General features: G+C 39.8%; 1 protein-coding gene across 3 annotated transcripts in view; it reads left to right on the top strand.

Annotated features, from left to right (window-relative positions):
* Nucleotides 1-359: 359 nt before the first annotated feature.
* The window catches only part of G3BP1 (G3BP stress granule assembly factor 1), a 42,778-nt gene continuing 33,295 nt past the window's right edge, over nt 360-9,842 (top strand). For all 3 annotated transcript variants that reach the window (XR_014326066.1, XM_082835217.1, XM_082835216.1), the window contains exon 1: nt 360-444. The gene's annotated coding sequence lies outside the window, so the exon portion shown is untranslated. The remainder of the gene's footprint in view (nt 445-9,842) is intronic.

Below are 9,842 nucleotides of genomic sequence, written 5' to 3'. Positions count from 1 at the left end.
TCCTGCATGGAAAGCGGATCTCCGCCCTGGGGAAGACGTTGTAACGAATGGGAGCACCCTCAAACATTTATTGGCTACCGTGGATATCGGTCAAAGAACTTCCCACCCTCCTTCCCACCGTACCTTTCAGTTATTGGTCTCTCTTAGTGCCAATCCGTTACTAGGGAAACGAGCTCCTTACAGTCTCATAGGCATGAGTCAAAGCCAATCAAGAGCCACGCCTTCATCCTGAGTCAGTACCCAATTGCTGCTCGAAGAGCCCAGGGTGCGCAGTCGGGATTGGCCACCAGACTGCCCGACCTGGCCGCAACAAGTTAGGCTGAATCGCCCTTATATAGCCCGGCGACGGAACACGCGTGTGTGCGGACGCAGTTGCGTGAGGGGTTTTTTGCGTTTTGCGGTGCTGTGGAGCAGAGCTTGTTCCTCTCCCGCTCAGCCGTGCAGGTACGCCGAGGTGTGGGCGGGGCTGGGCAGCCCCGGGACGAGGACGAGCTGGGGCTGTGGTGAGAAGGAGACGTCCCAACGGCGGCCGCGCGAGGCGCGCCTCCCCCCCACCCCGCAACGGCCGCAGGCGCGCGGCGGACGCACGGGCGCGCGGAGGCGCTTCGCCCCCCGCCCCCACCGGCCCGGCGCGCGTGGCTGTGGACGCGTCCGCCGCCTGCGCGTGCCGCGCCCAAGGGCCACGGCGGGCGAGAGCGAGCCGCAGCCGCCGCCCGGGTCCAAGGGTGATCTCGGGGGCTTGGGGCCCCGCGCGGCCGGCTCGGTAGCTTTTCCCGCCTGCCCCCCCGCCCCCCCCTCCGCGCGCCAGCCGAGTCCTTCCTCCCATGGCGGGGGTCTCCAGCTTAGCCCAGACCAGAGGAGGCTTTTCTTTGGGTGGGGGACACGAAGGTGTGATGAGAATTTCTCGACTCGGGAAGCAGAAGTGCTGCTCCTAGGTTTTATTTACTAGGAGTAACGGGGGGAGCAGCGAGTTCGTGGATATTGAGTGATGATAATAGCTAACATTTTTCCAAGCCCTCGCTGTGTGCCAGGCACTGTGCGGAGCAACTTGTGTGTGTCTTCTTTACTCCCGAAATGCCCCGTTGAGGTATGTACGTTGCTTTCCCTCTTTTTACAGCGGACTCGAAGGCCCAGAGGTGGAGTGACACGGTCAAAAGCGCACAGACCGTAAGGGGCAGGTATTTGTTTGAACCTAGGCGGTCTGACTCCCAGTCCCCGGACCTGTTTTATTCTTTGTCCCAGCGCCCTGTGCGGCTCTAGGGCATCTTTGCCCCCAAAACGCTAGTCCCAGGGGTCAGCATCAGCCTCGGAAGGCCGACTGCAGCGGCATTTGTACTTGGGCCAGTTGAGGGCTTCCAGGGAGACGAGGGTTGGACGTGGGATTATTTCAAAAGAAAAGAAAGGGTTTTTTGGGCTTCTTTTCTACAGATAATCCTAAAGGTAGCTGATGGATGTGCTGCCCTAAAAGCTTCTGGGAAAAGCGTAGAGTAAAATGAATAAGCCCCAATGATCCTGGACAGTGTTCCTCGTCAGATTTGAAACTTAGAGGCTGATGATGGGAAGTTCCCGCCAGCAGGAAGTTAGGCTCTGATATTAGATCTTGAATCTTCTTTCTTCCTTTTTTAATTGGAGCAGGCTTTTGAGAAAGACCCTCGAGAAGACAGTTGAACTTCCTCGATTTATGTAGTTGAAGAAAATGAGGTTGCAGAGCGATGAGTTTCAAATCTGGCCATGACGTATAAGTGAAAATTTGAAATTGGAGCGGAAAGCTTGGTGCCCAGTTACAGGACAAATTTGACCTCTGTGGAGCCTCAGCTAGGTGAATTAGGGGTGATTGAGAGGTGTTGGAAATCTTACCCTTACGGCAGTTGGGAACTTCTGTGGATGAAAACTTGTCTACATACATTTATTTAGCATTGTGTGTATGCTCCTGTTATATGCAAACGTAGAAGACACCTTCAAAGACTTGAGTGTAAATTTTTCTAGTAGAGTTATATCTGAGATTTTTATAAAACCAGTTTATTCCTTGACTTAATGAAATAATAAATGTTCCTGTGTTGCAGGTCCGCATCATTACTTTGCATCACAAATGTCTCTACTTGAGCTAAAGCTACATTAAAAGTTTTGGAGCTAGCTCTTCTGAATTAATTTTGATTGGAATGGCTGTCGACCATTTTCCTTTCTCTCTTTTTTTTTTAAAGAAGTTTATCTATTTTGTTTGTGCAGACACTTTTTAGAATTGGTCTTTGTATAAGAATTGTTTTTGCTGCTAGAGGGCACACATAATTTACATCTTTGTAAGTAAATTAAAAAGCTGTGAGGAAACACATTTTTGTTTCCATTTACCCAGTAATTTCCATATTTCTTAACAGAAAGTAGCAGTAGATACAGGATCAAAATAGCTTATGGACAGGTTCCAACACCTTTGTTGGTGTTGCCATGAATGACACATAGCTTTAGAGTATAACATTGTTTTCTTTGGAACTTGCCTTCTTGTAGCAATTCCAGTTACCTGCATTTATATACACCAGTTAGCTATTGAATTAACATTTTAAGTTATCAAATGTTAAAACACTAATGATCTACATTTAAACTGTTAATGAGTCCACTAATTATTCCTTGAGGTAAAATATATCACAATGAAAGTTCTTTGTGTATTATTTGAGGGAAATTTTTGTTAGTTTCCCCTTCAGATATTTAAAAAAATACTGTTCTTGGCTTCAGGCAAATGGTTATCGGTTGGGTAGGAATATGAAACCTGGTATTTCACAGATTGGTAGCCCAGTTGATCGCTTGTGTATTCATTGATCAAGAACAAATGAATTGAAGCAAATTGATAATACAAGACTTGTCTGCCTGTCTTCAATCCAAGCTAGAGGTTACTTTTGCTGTTAAAATCCTTTGAATCTAAGCTTTTGTATCTCTTCTAACTGGTAGAAAAGTAGGTAGTTCTTTGTTCTTTTATTTAACTCACTTCAGTTTGCTGTTCTCGGCTGACAGTCTGCTAAGGGAACATCAGGAGATTTGGTAATGTTTCTTGGTGACCTACTTCACAGCAGTTTTTGGTAATTTACATTTTTTTTAAAACTTGTTTCAGTACTTTGCCTAGAAAGTAAAGGGCAGAAGTTTGTTTTAAATTTTTATAGGTTTGTGAATTGTATATGGTTCTTAGGACGGATGGGGCAGTGTTAAAAAATGAAATTCGGTATAAAGCCTGAATGTGTGACCTAAACCAGTTTTTCCTTTTGCCAGTTTACTAACATTACCCACTTGATCTTTCAACATTTTGCAGTTAGATTTGTTTCTTAAAATACTTCAAAATTCAAATATGCATTGTATATTCATTTAATTGCACTTTAAGACTTCCTTGGACAAAATTTACTGACTCTAAAGAGGGAGATAATTGTTAAAGTAGGTAGCTAAGAACCCCCCCCCCATCAGTTTTTAACACCTAGTGGGACCTTTAATACAGTACTATCCTTCCAGCCATGGAGTTAAACTTAAGATTCAGCAACTGTAATCACACTTGTAGTTGGTGATCACGCTGTGGTGAAGAACTAAGTTTGTTTTTAAATCTCAAAAGTCAGCTTTCTGTTTGTTTGTTTATTTATAGTATTCTTGGTCACCCTCTCTGGCTTTGGTTGGGAAAGCTTAATTGCAAGCCTGATGATAAGGTGAAGAGGGTGAAGAGTTAGGAAAAATGTGCACATGAAGAGTGGGAAGAGGGGGCTTAACAAAGCAGAAAGTTATTAAAAGTTCTCTTGTAGGCTGTGGCCTTTGTAAATAAAATCAGGTCTTTAGATTTTAAGTGATAAGATTTCCACTTCTGCATTCTGGCCAATCTGTTATGTCATATTGCTTGGCTGTTTAGCCTGGGTGCTGTATTTCAGGTATCTAATAAAAAGTAAATATTAGAGATGGTAAGATATGGTTCAGAGGATAAAAAGCTGGCTTCCTAGATGGGACACACTTCAGCTTAGTAGGAATGTCATCCTTGGTGGCTGTTAAGTGGCTTTGTGGCAGCATCATTGCTTATTTGTATAGCTGTTTATGTATTTTTAAAGTGCATTCACACATCTTAGGTTTTCTCATGTTTTTGTATATAAGACCTGGAGCTCTGTAACCTAAGTAGTTGTCTAAACTATTTTGTAAAGCAAGTGGTGTAACTGGTAAGGATATGTGCTAGATATATTTCCTTGTTCAGAAACTTACAAGGTTTTAGAATTTCCTTATTCAAAAAATCTTTGAAGGTTTTAGAAGGCATCAGTGGCACCTACCTGCCTTTCCAGGGTTTTTTGTTTGTTAGTTTTAACAACTGCGCCTCAAGTATATCCCATGTTTATGGACTATCTTGAACTTACTCCTAGGGATTCCTGGCATACATCCACCTATGCTTTATGAGATCTAAAGCATAGGAAATTCATGTTTTCAAGGAATTTCATACATGAAGCATTAGTATATAGTTAACAGTATTTTTTCATCTTGGTGAGAAAGGACAGATTGTTGCTTAATTATAAACCTAGCTGACTAGCTTTTAATGCTGGATTGGGGAAGGGATGTTAAAAACCAAGAAAAGTTAGTGAATTAATTTTGTCAGTTCTTGAATTTTTTTCTCTTGAGGAAACATGTTTTTTGAGGTAATTTTGTATTTACAGACAAGTTGCAATACAGACATGTTTTGTATACCCTTTACCTAACTTCGCTAATGTTAACGTCTCACCTAATCATGGTACATTTTTCAAAAATAAATTGACATTGATAAAGTATTATTAACAAAGGCTTGACCTTATATGGATTTCCTTAGTTTTTCCACTAATGTCCTTTTTTTCTGTTCTAGGATCCAATCCAGGATACCACATTGCAGTTAGTCCTCCTGTCTGCTTGGTTTCTCTTCTCTGATCTGTGACAGTTTCTTGTATTTTCTTTGTCTTTAATGACCTTGACACTTGATCTCAGTTTGGTTATACTTGGTGTTGAGTAGACTGAGGTTATGGATTTTGGGAAGAATACCACAGAGGTGACTTAGCCTTCTTACCGCATCACGGGGCACATAATACCATTCCTAGTTGAATTTAACCTTGATCACTTGATTAAAGTGGTGTGTACCAGGTTAGTATTTTTTTCCTTTCCATATTCTTTTTATGAGAAGTTAGTCACTAAGGGAGGAAAATCTTTGAATATGTGGACATATATTAAAGCTACCGCTGTAGTTACTAAACATTTCGGGGGAAACACTTTGAACTTAGGCAGATATTCTGTTTCTCTAAATTTTCCCCGCTTAATGTTAGCATTCATTAGTGGATCTTGCCTGCAGCTCTTAATGGTGCTGTTCTCATGGTGATTCTTTATTTCCCTTGTTTCCTCTCCGTCATTTGAAATTCTTAGGTAAGAAAGATTTGTCTCTTCTCCCCATTTTTTTAATTCTTCATTTTCCCATTTTTTAACACTATTTACCCATTAATTTTTAAATTTTTAGTTATATCAGTATGGGCTCATGGATATTCTTTGGGGTTGTAATCCAGTGTTCTCCTAACTTATTTTTGGTTTTTTACTTATTACTTTATTTTTTGAATTGTTCCAGTTTTGACTCTTGTGTTCTTTTGATGTTCCTGTATTTTTTTTTTTTTTTAAGCATTTTCTTTCTTTATCAGGTACTTCAGGCTCATGTTGTATTTTGCCTGTCCTGTGTCTCCAAGAAGTTGTCAGGAAGAATTTTGAAGGAGGGTGACAGGTGGTAAATGTCAAGCGTTTGGAAAGTAGATTGAACTGTAGTAGATGTAGTGATAGTTAATGCTGCTCTTGCTCTGAGCAAAAGCGGCTTGGTTTCTGTAGTTTTTTCTCTGGTCTGGGAAGGCATTTTTATTTCTCATAACTAAGCCAAATTTCAAATGTTTGAATACATAGCATAACTTTGCAACATATTCATGTTAGTACACAGAAACCCTCGCTGTTTATTTTTCCGTAGTGTTTTAGATAGGTTATTACAAAAGAGTAAAAAGATCCCTTAAATGTCATTGTGCTCAGAATTGACAGTTAACATTTTGAGTCACTCTTTTAAATTTCCTTTTTTTTCCTGTACAGGTTCCCGTTCTGCTCTCTTCCCCTGAGATGACCTTTTGTCTTTCCAAGCTATTATATTGGTGGGTTAAAAAACAGCTTTATTGAGGTATAATTGACATACAATAAATTGCACATATTTCAAGTGTAGAATCTGATAGCTTTTGGCATTGTTTATACCTATGAAACCACCGCAATCAAGATAGTGAAAATAGCTATCCCCAAAAGTTTTCTCATGCTCCTTTGCATTCCCTCTTTCCTATCCACTCTCCCTCCTCTTCTGCCCCCAGGGATCCCTTATCTGCTTTCTGTCACTGAAGATCAGTTTATACTCCCTAGAATTTTTATGTAAATGGAATCATACAATATGTGCTTTTTTTAAAAAAATTGCTGAGTAATACTGTTTGTTCTGTCCTGTAAATATACCACAATTTGTTTATCCATTCACCTGTTGATGGACATTGGTTTGTTTCCAGCCTTTAGCTATTACAAATAAAACTTCTTAAGAAACCGCCTAACTTGTACAACGTGGTTGTACCATTTTACATTCCTGCCAGCAATGTTTGAGGGTTCCATTTCCTCGATATCCTAGCCAACGCTTTATTACCAGCCTTTTAAGTTGTCATTCTGACAGGTGTGTAGTGGTACTTTACTGTGGTTTTAATTTGCATTTCTATAATTACTAATGGTGTTGATGTTCAGCATTTTTCATGTGCTTATTTGACATTCGAATAATTTCTTTGATGAATTGTCTCTTCAGATTTTTCGCTCATATTTTTTAGTTGTTTTTCAGTTTTGAGACTTCTTTAATATATTCTGTATACAAGTTGCTTTGCAAATAGTTACCTCAAGCTGCTTGGCCTTTTCATCCTCTTGATAGTGTCTTTGCAAAGTGAAAGTTTTTATTTATTCGTTTATTTTGGCTATGCCGTGCGGCATATGAGATCCTACTTCCCTGACCAGGGATCAAACCTGCATCCCCTGCAGTAGAAGTGCGGAGTCTTAACCACTGGACCGCTAGGGAAGTCCCTGGAAGGTTTTAATTTTGATGCAGTTCACATTATCAATCTGTGCTCTTATAGATCACGTTTTTAGTGTTGTGTCGAAAAATGACTCACTGTCACATTCAGATTTTCTTTAGAAGTTTTATAGTTTTAGGTAAAACCTAAAACTATTAAGTAAATTTTAATATTCTGTGAGTCTTGAATTGAGGTTCTCTTTATTTCTATATATGGATGTGCAGTTGTTCCAGCACCATTTGTTGAAAAAAGTATCCTTTTTCTACTGAATTGTCTGCACTTTTGGAAATCAATTGTCCATTTATGTGTGAATATATTTCTTTATTCTGTTTCATGGATCTATTTGTCTGTTTTTACATCCAGGCTGTTTTAAAAATAAATTTACCAATGTATCTATGAACAATACTGCTATTGTTTTGTGTATACTAAAAACAAACATTTCAAGGCTATCATACAGTACTTATTTGGCAAGTGACTTTTTGTTTTCTTTAAATCCAAGCTGATTTATTTATCTTTTAAAAATTTATTTATTTATTTATTTTTGACTGCGCAGGGTCTTCATTGCTGTGTGCAGGCTTTCTCTAGTTGCAGAGAGAGGGGCTACTCTTTGTTGAGGTGCGCGGGCTTCTCATTGCGGTGGCTTCCCTTGTTGTGGAGCACGGGCTCTAGGCGTGCAGGCTTCAGTAGCTGTGGCGCACGGGCTTAGTTGCTCTGTGGCATGTGGGATCTTCCCGGACCAGGCTTGAACCCGTGTCCTCTGCATTGGCAGGTGGATTCTTAACCACTGCGCCACCAGGCAAGCCCGACTTTATGACTGCTATAAATAGGGTGACTTTATATCTCGGTTTCCCAGGAACACTCCTAATTCACTCCAGTTAAGCTGGCGTAATTATTAATTGTATCACTTTTTAATCTTTTTTTTAAGTGCCCATATGATAATCTTACATACAGCCCGCTCCATGATGTGAATAAACTGCAACTTAACCCATTACCCCTTTGATGGATATGTGAATTGTTACCTGTCTTATGTTTCAGAAATAGGGTGGCATTTGATTTCTCTGTTTATATCTTGTGTAAATGGGTGAGTTTCTTTTCTCTATATATCAATCTACAAGAGAATTGCTGGATTCATCAGATTGGTTTTAATTTTGTTAGACAACTGCAGAGTTGTTCTCCACCGTGGTTGTACCAGTTGACACAGCAGTTTTGCAGGTTCTTTTTTCATTACTTCCTTTCCAGTGTTTGATATTGAGTGATATTTTAATACTTTGGAGGATCTCCTGTGAGAAGTGATAAGTTTTAATATGCATTTTACTAGTTACTTACTTTATCTTTTGTTGTTGCCCGTTTACTTTCCTGAGAGTTGCCTGTTCCATTTCTTTGCTTGTTTTTCTCTCAGGTATTCTTTGTTTTAATGATCTGTGTGGGAGTTTTCTGTATCCATTCTGCATATTAATCTCTTAGAGTATGATGTGCTGTGCTTTTTCTTAATTTACAGTGGGCATTTAACAGATCCTGAGTTATTAAGACATTTTGCTGTTATTAGAAAGAGTAAGCTCAACTATTTAAAAATTCAGGTGGATTATAGTTGGTCTTAATGCTTTCCTGTTCTTGGAACATAAATTCTCACAGCTCTATTAGACTCAGTTAAAAGAAGCACCTTTAACATTTCTCTGAATTTCAGCAAAATTGATGTGGAATTTCTTTAAAGTTGCCATGCAGTCTAGTTAAATTGGGCTAAGTGAGTATTTTGAAAGTTAGGGAAGTATTGAATATTTCACAGATCAGGGTCAACTAGTAAAAACAAATCAGTGATTATGTTAGTACATGAGGTATTGACATTTCCGTGTGTGTTTTTTTTAGAATAGCACTCATTGATGTTGCATGCTTTACAAATAAGTTAAGAAAAGTATAAAAATTACATTCTTCACTCCTTGTAGGTAACTAATATCAACTCTGTTGCCTCAAACTTTTTTTATCCTGTTTTGTAGACTACCTTAGTCATGCTTTTATTGTTTGCTTTGATGGATCCTAAGGCCAACACGAAGTGATGCTATTGGAAAAATTATACTATTAGAAGCCAGAAGCGAATCTTTCCTAAAACTGGAAAACTTATCAGAAGATATTCTGATATAATCCTTTAAAAAAGCAAAGTACATAGATATCATAAGACAGATTTAGAGATGAAGCCAAGAGCTTTTTAGGAGGTTGCTCCACTCTAAGACCTTAACCCTGAAAGTTGGGAGAAAGTAACCAGATAGAAACTTCCTGCATCATGAAAAAGTTTAAATTGGACCATCTATACTTGCTGCTAGTAAATACAGAGAGATGTTCTGTGGTCCTCAGATCTGGTAAAGTATCCCACTTGGACTAATTAAAATCACACAGTGTGGAGTTAGTTTATGGAATTGTGAACTTAAAGGGATTTTTTTTTTTAGTTTGTTTTTTTCTTTTAAATTTATTTTATTTATTTATTTTTGGCTGCTTTGGGCCTTCATTGCTGCACGTGGGCTTTCTCTAGTTGGCAGCGAGCGGGGGCTACTCTTCCTTGTGGTGCGTGGGGTTCTCATTGCTTTGGCTTCTCATTGCAGAGCACAGGGCTCTAGGTGTGTGGACATCAGTAGCTGTGGCTCGCGGGCCCTAGAGTGCAGGCTCAGTAGTTGTGACCCACGGGCTTAGTTGCTCTGCGGCATGTGGGATCTTCCCGGACCAGGGCTCGAACCTGTGTCCCCTGCATTGGCAGGCGGATTCTTAACCACTGCGCAA

This window comes from Leucopleurus acutus (genome assembly GCF_964270905.1).
Source record: "Leucopleurus acutus genome assembly, chromosome: 3".
Taxonomy (NCBI): Eukaryota; Metazoa; Chordata; class Mammalia; order Artiodactyla; family Delphinidae; genus Leucopleurus; species Leucopleurus acutus.
This window is presented reverse-complemented; position numbering and strand designations above follow the sequence as displayed.